The 14365-nt window shown below is 44.4% G+C and overlaps 1 protein-coding gene across 7 annotated transcripts in view; it reads right to left on the bottom strand.

The window, feature by feature from the left end:
* BMAL1 (basic helix-loop-helix ARNT like 1) overlaps nt 1–12549 on the bottom strand; it is an 85031-nt gene extending 72482 nt beyond the window's left edge. For 4 of the 7 annotated variants that reach the window (XM_073347640.1, XM_073347649.1, XM_073347651.1 and 1 more), the window contains exon 1: nt 12396–12509. The gene's annotated coding sequence lies outside the window, so the exon portion shown is untranslated. Of the gene's footprint in view, nt 1–11645; nt 11793–12395 lie in introns of those variants that run through there. The other 3 variants (XM_073347644.1, XM_073347642.2, XM_073347645.1) reach the window with 3 other exon arrangements.
* Between the last annotated feature and the right edge of the window lie 1816 nt (nt 12550–14365).

The following is a 14365-nucleotide window of genomic DNA, read 5'->3' as shown; positions in this document are numbered from 1 at the left end:
CAGATTCAAAAAGGGGTCATCAGTGACAGGCAAGGAAGATGATCTGAGTAGCTGCACTGTGGATGGTCAGTGGGCTAGATTTAAAAATTAGGACTAAATATTATCTTCAAACCACGTTGAAGCACCCGCTGATAAGACTAGGAGGTTTACATTAATATTACTTTTAATTAGTAAAGTTATTGTTCCATTCAGTGGGGAAAAACAATGCCAGGCACTTTTAGGACTACCGCTATTGCTGTCCTTTGTTTGGCCACTGGTGTATGTAAATAGTCGATCATACACACAGTTTCTAGAACCGCAGAAATTAGGCACACAGCTGAGTACTTAAAAGCTAGATATTCAAACAATTTAAGTGTCAGTGATGCTTAAGCATTGTCGTCTTAAACAAGGTTAGCTATCTGAGCTGTTTCAGGCTGTTTGCAAATTCAAAGAGAAAAGCATGCACTGGTTTACGTTCTGCTCATATTTGAAAGGTTTTTCTAGCCCTTTTGGTTGTCCCAAAACAAAACAAAACAAACCACCACCACAATTCAATACTCCCTCCTCTGTCTCTCAAAGAATGCTTAAATTATGTAGAATCTGGATCTGCCAAGGGGACCAAATAAATACCTTATGATAGCTGGATCCTCTGCACACTGGGTGTTTGACACCACTGTTCTATGGGCAGGTTATTCTATAATTGCCCTTAAGAGAATGTTTGCACCTTTCTCTGAAGCATTTGGTACTCACCAATGGCACCTAAGACACTGGACTCGCTGGACCGATCTCATATGCAAGTCCTATGTTCCTAAAGTAAACTGAATATTCAACAACCATTTAATTGTTATGGCAGCAATTAAAACAGGGAATCTATTTCACATAATAGAAATGTTATGAGAAATAAATCAGAATAACGTGTGTCAATATCCTCAAACATTTAAGTTTATTGACAAATTTCCATACTACTGTACAGCTACTGGGGGACGCAGCTAGCTATCTCCCCACTCCACTCACATAGCGTATAATACTTGACTCTCCACTAAGCATTGCAGTAACAGACATCTGAATTTCCCCAAATTACATGAGTTTTAAAATCATGCCATGGAAGTCATTTTAACAGTGGTTTGTTAACAATTAAAAAAATAAAATAAATAAATAAGGCAAAATTCCTAAATGGAAACATAACAGACACTACAGTTTGTCACAGACAGAATCTGAAACCAGAAAACTTCAGTTTGTTTTTACATTAAGTTGTTAAAGGTCTGATATAACCCACCAAAGTCACACTGTACTGGATAAAGGCTAAAATTGTCCTTAATTTTTCATTTCAGTGGGAAGTAAGATTACCTACTGTCTTGAGGCTTTTTAATAAGAGTGCCATTTAGGAACATTAGGTGCAAAACTATCTGCTACAGAGACTAAAGTGATTTTCTGGGGTTCTGAATTAATACCAAGAGCTGAAGATAAGTGTTTTTAAAGAATATACCCAATAAGGAACAGTGGCAACGTACACAACTTTTCCATTTAATTCATTCAAGTCTGTAACAGTCTGTTGTGTAAATGTACATTTAGGGACTGTTTTAAATTGTAGGCTTGGCAGCAATGCATTCTGGGAAAGGAAGCAGGAGGGGAAGAAAGCAATTTCTGTTCCCCAGTGAAAGAGAAAGTGTCTAGGAATCAAGACTTGCAGTGGTTCTTCTTCTGAGAGTTCCTGGAAAAGGGCCAGGCTGTGCTAGAGAGCCTGAAAAGTAATAGGTTTTGGATCTCTACTAAAGGGAGGAGACAGAAGGCAGGGTCTCTCCATAAACAACTATGCATAAGGCTGGGTGACAGTGGCAGATTCTTCCTGCAGTCCTTCACAGCAGGTAGAAGGCTGAGACAAAGCCAGGAGGAGGCCAAGAGAGAAGCTGCAGAAGTGGGTGAATGAAGTTACCCAGGGCATTGTAATAGAGAATGCAGAGCACCTGGAGGTGAGCTTCCCCTTTGTTTAGGGGCCCAAGCTTAGGGTTTCTGAGACAGAAAGAAAAGGAAGGAAGATATTCCTCTTCACCCAATCTCCACTGTGGTCAGATGGGAGGTGGTCATAACCCTGGCAGAGAGATTAGAACCAGACAAAAGAAAGACTGGTATTGTCCAGTTTGGACCCTAAAACCAAGGCAAGAAAATATGTGGGGAATCCTAGTATAGAGGAGAATATATCACACAAACCTTAGGGAAAATACTGTGGCCAGGAGAAAGCGAAGAATGCCACACACTGGGTAGAGCAGAGGTGGGCAAACTACGGCCCATGGGACCGTCCTGCCCGGCCCCTGAGGCTAGCCCCCAGCCCCTCCCCTACTGTTCTCCCTCCCTCGCAGCCTCAGCTCACTGCGCTGCCGGCGCAATGCTCTGGGCGGGGCGGCTGCAAGCTCCTGGGGCAGCGCAGCTGTAGAGCCTGGCCTGACCCGGTGCTCTGTGCTGCGCAGCCATCTGTCCTGGTGCAGCTGCACGGCCAGCCACCAGTGCTCCAGACAGCGTGATAAGGGGGCAGGGTCGGATAGAGGGCAGGGGAGTTCGGGGGGTGGTCAGGGGCTCGGGGTGTGGATAGGGGTTGGGGCAGTCAGAGGGAGGGGAACAGGGGGGTTGAATGAGGGCAGGGGTCCTGGGGGACAGTCAGGAAGGAGAGGAGGGGTTGGATGGGGCGGCGGCTGGAGGGGGGGCAGTCAGGGGACAGGGTGGATGAGGCAGGGGTCCCAGGGGGACAGTCACGGAGATGGGGCAGGGGTTCCCGGGGGCTGTCAGGGAACAGGGGTGGTTGGATGGTGCAGGAGTCCCAGGGGGGCTGTCAGGGGGCAAGAAGCTTGGGGGAGGCAGATAGGGAGCGGGGACCAGGCCATGTCTGGCTGTTTGCGGAGACACAGCCTCCCCTAACTGGCCCTCCATACAATTTCAGAAACCTGATGCGGCCCTCAGGCCAAAAAGTTTGGCTCTAACCCAGGGACGGGCAGTGTTTGCTTTGGACTTTTTGTTAGACTCGTTTCCTCCAGGAGTGTAGTTTTCCTAAAACAGAGAGCAAAAACTACATAATCACTTTAGCACCTAACAGCAAAGGGACTGGGCACATTCAGTCTCAAGAAAAGAAGGGGGGGGGGGGGAAGATGATTGATAGTCTTAAAATTTGTTAAAGGCTGGTGATCAATTGTTCTCCATGTCCAGTAAAGGTAGGAAAAGAAACAATGGGCTTTATCTTTAAAAAGGAAGATTTAGGTTAGATATTAAGAAAAACTTTCTAACCGCAAAGATAGTTAATCTCTGGAATAATAGGCTTCCAAAAGAAGTTGTAGAATCTCTAATCACTAGAGGTTTTTAAGAACAGCTTAGACAAATATCTGTCAGAGGTAGTCTAGGTTGAGTTGGTCCTGCCTTAGTGAAGGGGGCTGGACTGGATATCTTATAGTACTTCCCAGCCTTACATTTCTAGGATTCTATGAATATGGCAGGGATGACCTTCAAATTATAAGAGATCCAAGCAAAAATCTTAAACATTTTTCTCCTCCTGTCTTAGAACTAACTTAAACAGCAGAAAAGACTCAATCAGAAAGTGTACCTTTAGGTGTACCTCTAGTCTTTTGAAAATAGTAAAAAGGTCAACTTATTGCAATTCACAAAGTGAAACTTCTCATTTATGGAAGAAACAGATGCACTTTAAGGTCAGCCATTTGCAATATAAAAAGAAAACTCCAATCGCAGCACTTTTAGTCAATTACAAAGAATTACTTATACCATATATGACAGGGCACACAGGCCCCTCACTGGCAAGGGGGATTAATGGGGGCCTGTGGACCCAATCAGCCCCACGTCAGTACACTTGTAGCAAATGGCAGGTGTAAAGAGGGTAGCTAAAAGAGACCCACTTCAGTTTGGGACTCCTACTTTGTTTTACATTATGATAAATGATCTGCCAGAAAGCGTGCAGATTGGAACAGGTATTTCCCTTTTCACAGACAGCCGTGCTATACAGACTAAGCATAAAAGACAAAGTATCTGTGGAAAAGATAAATGAGGCATGGCAGAGAATTTCCAAATGGGAAAATGAGTGGGGATTTAAATTCTCACTTGCAAAAGCAAAGCAAATGTTTTTAATCTGGAAGAAAATTAGGGATGAATGGAATTTATTTCTTCACGGTGAAAATAGTCAGATAAACTTTTGAATTATGTTCCTAAGAGTAGTCTTTGATAATAAGTTAACTTGGAAAGGTCACACAGATAATATAATGCAAAAGTATAAAAATAGGCTGAACTTACTTAAAAGCATAGCTGGAAACAAGTAAGGTACAGATAAGAAGGTACTGATGATGTATAGAGCATTGATAAGACCAGTTTTAGACTATGGATACCAAGCTTTTGGTTGAGCCCCAAAAACAACTCTTAGAAACATGGAACTGCTCCAAGCCCAACCTCTGTGATTGGCACAGTCTTTTATCCACAGTCTTCTTCAGGTACAAAGTAAAGAGAAACCTGAGGCTGGCACATGCCAGCCAACTTGGGCTCACAGGGCTCGGACTGCAGGGCTGTTTCACTGCTGTACAGACTTCCGGGCTCGGACCGGAGCCCAGGCTCTAGGACCCTGCAAGGGCTCAATCCCAGAAGTCTACACAGCAATAAAAACAGCCCCACAGCCCAAGCCTCGCAAGACCAAGTTTGGCTGGCACGGGCCAGCCACGGGTTTTATTTTGCAGAGTAGACATACCCTTAGATTCCAGTGCTGACCCATGAATATATCTGATGCTCTGTCCCATAAGTAATTTATGTATCATTGGCACTGCGCTTCTGATTTTTACTCACTCATATCCTTTGAGGATCTTATTGCGAGACTGTGAAAGGTATAATTCAGTGGTGGGCAACCTGCAGCCCATCAGGGTAATCCACTGGCGGGCTGCCAGACCATTTGTTTACATATGTACGGCTGCCCGCAGCTCCCAGTGGCTGTAGTTCGCCATTCCCGGCCAATGGGAGCTGTGGGAAACAGTGCGTGCCTGGCTGCCGCTTCCCACAGCTCCCATTGGCCGGGAATGGCGAACCGCAGCCAGTAGGATGTAAACAAATTGTCTGGCGATCCACCAATGGATTACCCTGATGCGCTGCGTGCAGCCTGTGGGTTGCAGGTTGCCCTCCACTGGTGTAATTGGTCCACTCCATCTTCTCTCCTTATATTCCTCCTCAGTTCATTTCACTACTTAGTCTTATTGAAAGAAATGTAACACTCAGAAAACAGAGAACAGTACAGACAAAGAAAGGCTGATTGAAACTTTTATATGCACAATTATTTAAACTTAAGGTGTTCAGATAATAGAACTTTTCATTCTAAGAATGGACTTGGGCTTTCTGTAATTTCCCCCATACAGAATGTTTGTATATTAAAGCTCTTCCAAAAGCAAGTTATTAAATATTCATATAGATGTTTAATGAATAATCTGGCTATTTAAAGAATCCTTAAAAGAAACTACATTTCTTCAACTATACTGGCATCTTGTATAAAACTGGAAACGCATTTGATCATACTTCGTGTGTATTCAGTTTCTCTTATAGTCAATAAGCTTTTCCTGTTGGGGGGGGGGGGGTCTCTTTCACCACAAAGGAAAGAATCAGTTAAAATATAAAAACAGGAAAATGTGATTGGATTTTTTTTTTAAATGGTAGGGGCACTTAGGAGCACGTGCACTACTTAAAACTTCTTTTAGCTCATTTTAAGTTCAGTATATCTCAAGATGACAGTGACTCCTCTATTCAATAGGTAGTTTAAAGACTGAAAACTCCTTCAGTCTGGTCCAGAACTGACAATGTAAGGCTTTGTTTGAATGATAATACCAGTCTTTAAGTAAGCTCACAACACTAACCTGGAACAATTACATCCAACTCTGCATTTTCGTTTTTTCTGGACTGGAGCACAGACTATATTCTGCATAAATAACTAGTCTGTTTAAAAGTCTCATGGCAGAAGAATTACTTCATTAAAAAATAAAGTTAATTGTAAAACATGTATCATTAGTTGAGTCTTCTTGGACATCTGAATTCTCCCATACAACTCATGAAGGATTCAAAACATAGGTTTGAGGGGGGAAAACACAAATGGACTCATTCTGTAGTTACCAATTTTTCAGCTGTCCATGGTACCAGCACAGTCAAACAACTGCAGGCAAAGGCATAAGTCATGTAGGTACTCCCTTCTTAACACACACACACACTTACTTTTCTAAGATGAAGGGCAACTTGCATTAAAAAAAAAATCTAGTGCTCAATTACTGCTTGATATGTCTTCGATTCTTAGCAAAATTGATAATCTATAATATAGTAATTCACTGAAACTGCAAAAAAGCACATCAGCCCCAAGGTGACAATACCTCTAAATCGGCTTTCTATATAGAATCCTGTAACCAGAAAACTGAAAACATTTAAAATACAAAATATATAGATTGTATTAGCTGTTTTCCCCCTAACTTTCATTTAAAAAATCATAGCTGAAGACTGTGAAATCTGTCATGTATTTGAAATCTAAAAACCTCAATGGCAGGATTATTACAAAATGGCTTGGAGGATATGATGCCAATGCAAACTATTCAGAAACTGTGAAACTACCTTTCTTTAACATGACAAGTGTTAGAAATACTCCTCCACAATGATACTGTAACTACTTAATTGGAATTATATTTCAACAGTAGCCATACCAGAAGTGTACCATTAAATATTTACCTTAAGAGTAAGCTTTCAGACAACAGTACTTCCTTCACATAAGCTGCTATTAAAAAGCCCCAAATCAATGGAAAGCTTGCTAACTTAATGACAGGCAAAGAAAATGTTGCCATAAGCAATGACATGTTATGAAAAATAAATCATATTTTATCACTGTTTATACTTGTCCATGTAGTGATCTTTAGGAAGTTAATAAGAAATGTAGACCAACTGGGCCATTTAAAATGGAGTATGCCATTTACTGCTTTAACTCCTGTGAATGATATTTCTTAGTCTCTAAGGTGCCACAAGTACTCCTTTTCTTCTTGCTCTAAAAGAAGCCCATTGGCATCCTTCCTACTAGAAACTCCTCCTTCCCTTCTCCCCTCCAAACTACAGTGTGGCATCAGCCCAGGTTCACAAGTTGTTCTGACTCTGAGTCAGCGGCTAGCGTTACCTCGACAACAGGGACACTTAATACCAAGCTTTTCAAACTGCAGGAGCTCAAAAGGTTACACAGAATTTGTATGTTGACTAAGCCCTGGTCTACACTGGTGGGGGGGGATTGATCTAAGTTACACAACTTAGTGACGTACTTAGATCGACTTACCGTGGTGCCTCCACCACAGTGAGTCAACTGCTGACCCTGCCCCGGCGACTCTGCCTGCGCCTTTCGCAGCACTGGAGTACAGGAATTGATGGGGAGAGTGCTCGGGGCTCGATTTATCACGTCTAGACTAGACACGATAAATCGATCCCCACTGGATCAATTGCTGCCCGCCGATCCAGCGGGTAGTGAAGACATACCCTAAGAAATACCTACTGTAGTTGCAAATGAGAAAAAACATGGAACAAGGGCTAACAACAGATGACTTTCCTAAGCATCGCTAACCTAGTACCATCTTATGTTCATTTATGGGGGAGGGAAGAGGAGGAAGATTTATTAGATTTTTATTCTTCAGATTCTTTAGTTAAACACAATCACTGAAAGTTTTGTTATAATGTAGTTTGAAATTTGTTTTTAGATATGAGCCACTGTCCGAATTAGTGCAAAGACAACTACGTTAGCCATCAACTTTCTCAAAGGCCACAACTAACATCTTGTTCTCGTTTATTAAATTCATCATGAAGCTGTCAAGTTGCTGAAACCTAGTGGTAGCTGATTTGAGGTTTTGCATCTATTCTTAAAAATTGATTAAATAGACAAATTAAGCTTACAACGTTGAGTGAAAGATCAGGTTTCCAAGGAGATGGAGCCTGGGCCCTGAATACATAGTCTAACATTATATTTCTTTTCACAGATTGGATTAAAACATCAGATAAAATATGTAGCGTCTATTGTTAGAGTTTTGCACGTAATCTGATGGAAAAGGTGATGAAAATATACCCAAGTAGGTGTCATTTTTATACAGCAGGGTGTATTTAATGCAGAATCAGCCATCATAGTTTAAGGTAAAACAGTTAACTAGCCATAGTTTTTATAAAAGAGTTTTTTTTATAGGCTATATTAGATTACTTGAAAACCCAAAACATAATTTCCCCAACCTTTAAAACTAGAATATTTCAATTAAATACAGCAAAAGTTAAGATTTCAAAACACATTGTTAACTTGTTGTTTTTCCTGAATCTCACGCATTTAAACAGCACTATACGAGGGTACACATTTCATCAGGAGAACTAGAACACTGCATGCACAGTTCTGCCAAGTTCATGTTTTGCGTTAAAAACTTTTTGAAATTTAGGACTTCTATTCCAAGTTCTTCAACCTTGCCATTAGATTTTGCATTTAATTTCCCTTGCTTTCAAGGGAGAAAAAATTAGTAAAGGGAACAGAAGGCAGCCATATCTGCAAATATCTGAAAATTTTGAGCCAGTTTAGTCATCTCTGTAGAAAGCTGAGTAGAAAGTACTCTAGGCGTATGAGTGAAAATGCCAACTTTAAAAAAGTCGTAACTTGTTTTTTAAAATATACAACTTTCTCTTTAAGCTTGGATTGCGCGCGCGCGCGTGTGTGTGTGTGTGTGTGTGAGAGAGAGAGAGAGAAAAAAGCTTTAGGAGAGATGATTCTTGTTTACACGTCTTTCATCTACATGACATTTTTATGCAGATTTATAACTCAACCTGAATAGATTGATCAAATTTTTGAAAAAAAAAAAAAAAATTTTGTTTGGGGCTAAAATCATACTTGGAAAACTTCAGTCCAAAAGTTTTTGATAAAGTTATGAGGAACAGAATGATACCTATAACTCATTCTTAGCTATTGTTTTTATAGTGTTCACAGTTAGTGAATGCTATGGGCCCAATTCTGAGAGCGCTCTCCCATCAGCTTAATTACTCCAGCCCCTGGAAGTGGTGGTAGCTATGTCAGTGGGAGAAGCTCTCCTACTGACATAGTGCTGTCCACACTGGTGCTTAAGTAGGCATATGTTATGTCGCTCGGGGGAGGGGTGTGATTTAAACACAAGCGACATAAGTTATGTCAACTTAAGCTGTAGTGTAGCGATAGCATCAGTCTATTCAACTCTCAAACAGATATTGGCACTTCTAGGCCAAAATCAGAGGTACCGTTGGGGAATTTTGAGAGTTAATTTTGTACAATACACCAGAAAAAGATCATCCGATGAAGTGAGCTGTAGCTCACAAAAGCTTATGCTCAAATAAATTTGTTAGTCTCTAAGGTGCCACAAGTATTCCTTTTCTTTTTACGGATACAGACTAACACGGCTGCTATTCTGAAACCCATAAAAAGATGGAGACTTAGTAAGAAAAATGGAAATACACTAAGTCTTAAAGGACAGGATTAAGATAGCAGTTCTCATTAAAGATAGTCTAATGTTCATATTAGTTTTACTGATTAGATATAGTTCATAGTGACAAAAGCTTGAATATTATTCTTTTGGACGGTTATTATACTTTCAGGATTAGAGAGACAAAGTGGGTGAGATAATATCTTTTACTGGACCAACTGTTGGTGAGAGAGCCAAGCTTTCGAGCTTCAAGAAGAAGAGCTTGTGTAAGCTCAAAAGCTTGCCTCTCTCACCAACAGAATTGGGTCCAATAAAACAGAGGTTCTCAAACTGGGGGGCGCAGAATGTATTCTGGGTGTGTGTTAGAAGCTTTAGGAGAGCTGATTCTTGTTTATGCATCCTTCAGCTACTTGACATATTGAAAGTTAAAGAGGGGAAATACAGGGTTTTTAAATTCTGGAATTTGAATAATTTAGTAGAAAGTGGAGGTATCTGAAGAGATGAATTTCTACTGTTCTCAAATGGGACTTCAGAAATTTGGTTTACCAATTATAAACCAATTAAAAATAAAAATCATTGTATTAGGAAGCCACAGTAATTGTTCTCAGTACATTAGTACATTTTATTAAAGTGTATTATATTTACTTTCACAACCTGTGCTTCATTAAATGCCAGCATCAAGATCAACAGAAGACACCATGGATACAAATAACAGCTACCAAGGAACACCCTGAGCAGCAACAGTACTAAATATGACAACTTCCAAACAGCTAATCAAGAGTAAAACATCTTTTTTATTAAAAAAAGCAAGCACTGGGGGGAAAGCACCCCACCAACTAAGTGAAAAATTCTAAACTTATCAGCCCATCATTTAGATCACTGAGGCAGGGACAGTCTCTTACTTTCTAACACAGTGGTTTTCAACCTGCGGTCCACAGACCTCTGGGAGTCAACAAAAGGTTGTCATTACTATAGAACAGTGGTTTTCAACCTGGGGTCCGCAGACTATGTTTAGGATTTCTAGAGGGGTCCACACTCCATTTGAAAAATTTTAGGGGCCCACAAATGAGAAAAAGTTTGAAAATCACTGTTCTAACACAAGGGGACCTCTATTGGGCCTCTGAGTGCTACTATAAATGTGCAAAAAGAAAAGGAGTACTTGTGGCACCTTAGAGACATCTGATGAAGTGAGCTGTAGCTCACGAAAGCTCATGCTCAAATAAATTGGTTAGTCTCTAAGGTGCCACAAGTACTCCTTTTCTTTTTGCGAATACAGACTAACACGGCTGTTCCTCTGAAACTATAAATGTGTTTACTACATAAATCTTTTGTTCTCCACACTATCCCATTAGTCACATAAGCAAACCCTTCACCAGGTTTATTTATGGTAGACAGTGGAGACAGCCAACTGTGGAATAGCAGGCCCACGGGTGACCTAGATAAAGAGGGACCAATACGCTTTGGTTCAGTGATTGAACTCAGCTCTGCTAAGTAAGACAGCAAGGCAAATTTGAAAAGACTGCCAACCACTTCAGATATGATCAAACAGCAAGACTCTCTGGCCTACTACTCTTTGCCCCACTCTTTCTTCTGACTCTGCAAAATGGTGAAAGAGTCTATTCAAATACTGCTTACGGGGAGACTGGGAGCCCTCACACTTTGGAGAGCACATGAGGGGACCGAACCACACTTTGTTCCAGCACTGGACATTTTCAGCACAGAATAATTATTACTATTACTTCAGATTTACAAGTAAAGCAAATTATTTTAACCAATGTACTAAGATAGACTCTAAGCCAGGGGTTGGCAACCTGCGGCACACGTGCCAAAGGCAGCACTCTGCTGCCAGCCGGGGTCTCGGCCGCCAGCCCCGCTCAGCCCGCTGCCAGCCTGGGGTTCTGTCTGCTGGCCCCTGTAAATATAAAATGTATTATTGGCATGCCAGACCTTAAATTAATGAAGACTTGGCATGCCACTTCTCAAAGGTTGCCGACCTCTGCTCTGAGCACTAAGAACTGATGCATGACATCTTCCACCGTGTAAACTATAACCAGCGGAATCCACCTGCAGCTTCTCCTTCTGTGTAGTAATAAGCCCATTTCATTCTGTTTGGCTTCTTAATATTTCATTAGGTTCTTATATAACATGCTTATGGTTAACTGTTGTCATTTATTACACCATACAAAAGGGGGTTATTTAACAAAAACAAACCCTGAGTCGAACCAGTCAGTGTGCCTTATCCATGTCTGGAAGGGAGGGGATGCTGCTCTCTTCTCAGAGGGAGGCACTCTGTCTATTCCCCCACCTCTTCCCTCAGGAAGCATTGAAAACTATGTACACTGGGGATTGCGGGTGCGGGGGGGGGGGGGAGTATGGGGATTGATGACCTCTAATGTAGATACAGTATATATATATATATATATATATATATATATATATATATATATATATATACACACACACACACACATATTTGTAATATACATTTGTATATATATTGTCCACAAACACTCTCTCCCCCCATACAAACAACCCACACCCCTCCATACATCCCCCCAACATACACCCCCCCACCTCCAGCCCCTCTATATACCCCAACCCCCTTGCCTCCACCCCTCCATACACCCCCAAACTCCCAAGATACACCCCTCCGTACGCCCCCAAGATACAGCCCCACTCCTCCATACACACACACGCAACCCCAACACCCCACTCCCTTCCCCTGACCCCTCCATGTACACACGCGCCGCCACCCTCCTCCGCCTCCCCCACGCTCCCCTCGCCCCCAGTCTCTCTTGGACTCCGGAAAGGAAGCGCCCCCCGACTCTCGCCCCCGCACTCTCCCTGACAGCAACCTCTTCCCCGCTCTGACAGGAGTCCCCCCCCCTCCTCTGCCCCCCTCCCGGTCCCACCCGGGTCCCTAACCGGCCCCGGCCCCTCCTCCCCACCCCCTCTCCTCACCGTATAGGGGGGAGGGGGTCGGTGCCCCTCTGCAGCGCGGTGAGGGCTATGAGCAGCGAAGGCACCCCCGTCCCTGACCTACTTTCCGCCTGGCTTGCCACTGAACGTCGCACCACTAACCTACTTTCCAGCCAATGGCTTCTCCCCCCGGCCCGAGACCTAGAGCCCTTCTCCGCCAATGACCGAGCCGCTCTCAAAGGTCGTCGTCCAATGGCCTGCAAGCGGGCCTCCAGGACCTGCCCCTCAGAACTCCGACCAATCCGCGCACGCCCAAGGAGAGGGACCCAATCAGAAAGGGACTTCGCAGTTTTCCTCCCGCCCCACAGAAGGTCTAAGTAGGGGCTGGGGAGGGGGAGGCGGGGCGTGCGTGTTCGGTGAGGGGGCGGAGTCAGCAGTGGCTTAACGCTCGGGTTGCGGGCGGGACCCGGATGTAGCGCCTTGTTGGTGCTGCTGGGCGCGCTTTTGACCACCGTCGGACTCTGGGGAGCACTTTGGTGGCGGACTGGCGCGGGTCTTTGAGCAATTCTTGCCCTGGGTCAGTTCGCCACAGCAGCTTCACACGGTTGCGGTGCCATCATCATGACACCACCCACCCTGCATGTCATTGCCATGACATCACTTTAGGCCACTACGTCATCACCTCACCCTGCAACGTCACTACAATGTCACCACCTCATAGTGCAGGGTCACTACCTTACACTGTTACGCCATCCCTTTGTGCTGCGGCGTCATCACTGCCAGTGTGACATCGCCACCTCATGCTTCTATGTCATCCCCAGCCCCGTAGCGCTACTGCCTCATGCTTTGGTGTCCTCCCATCATGCCATAGCAGCTCCTCGCTGTTACTGCTTCAGCTTGCTGCGTCACCACAATGGCCTTCTCTAGGGTTGCCAGCCGTCCAGTTTTCAACCAGAATGACCAGTCAATAAGAGACCCTGGTAGCTCTGGTCAGCACAGCTGACTGGGCCAATAAAAGTCTGATTGGCCGCAGCGGCCGGCTCCATGCGGCTCCCAGGAGCATCCAGCATTTCCCTCTAGCTCCTAGGTGCAGGAGCAGCCAGGGGGCCTCTGCACGCTGCCCCTGTCCACGGTGCAGGCGCCGCCCTGAGCTCTGGCTTCGCAGCTCCCATTGGCCAGGAACCGCTGCCAATGGGAGCTGCGGGGGCAGTGCCTACGGACAGGGGAGCACGTGGAGCCCCTGACCACTCCTGTGCCTAGGAACCAGAAAGACATTACTGCTTCCTGAGGTAAGTGCCGCCTGGAGCCCGCACCCTGAGCCCCCTCCCGTGCCCCAACTGCCCTCCCCAGCCCTGATCCCCATCCCACACCCAAACTCCCTCCCAGAGCCTGCACCCTCTACTGCACCCCAATCCCTGACCCAGCCCTGAGCCCCCTCCTACACTCCAAACCCTTTGGCCCCAGCCCAGAGCCCCCTTTGCACTCCAAACCCCTCATCCCTGGTCCCACTCCAGAGCCTGCACCCCCAGCCCAGAGCCCATACCCCGTCCCGCACCCCAAACCCCTGTCCCAGCTCAGTGAAAATGAGCAAGTGAGTGAGGGTGGGGGAGAGTGAGTGACGGAGGGAAGGGCGATGGACTGAGCGGGGAGTGGAGCCTCGGAGAAGGGGCAGGGCAGAGGGCCTTGGGGAAGGGGCGGGGCAGGAGGTGGGGCAAGGGTGTTCCGTTTTCTGCAATCAGAAAGGTGGAAACCTAGCCTTGTCTCATGATGCTATATCATCCCCATTGTGTGACAGCATTGCTTCCACTGCTGCATCATTGCCTTGAACCATGATGTCACTCACAGCGTCATCAAAAGGAACCCTAGAAATCCGTTTGCCAGGGAATTTGCATTTTTACAGAGAATCTTTAGCTTTTATATTTGTGAAAAAATCATATACAGTGGAACCCCGATTATCTGATCTAATTGGGACTGGGGCCAGATTGGATAATCAATAATTTGGATAATCAGGA

This window comes from Lepidochelys kempii, chromosome 6 (assembly GCF_965140285.1).
Source record: "Lepidochelys kempii isolate rLepKem1 chromosome 6, rLepKem1.hap1, whole genome shotgun sequence".
In the NCBI taxonomy this organism is placed as follows: domain Eukaryota; kingdom Metazoa; phylum Chordata; order Testudines; family Cheloniidae; genus Lepidochelys; species Lepidochelys kempii.
The sequence above is the reverse complement of the archived record's forward strand: the minus strand, read 5'-3'. Positions and strand labels throughout refer to the sequence as shown.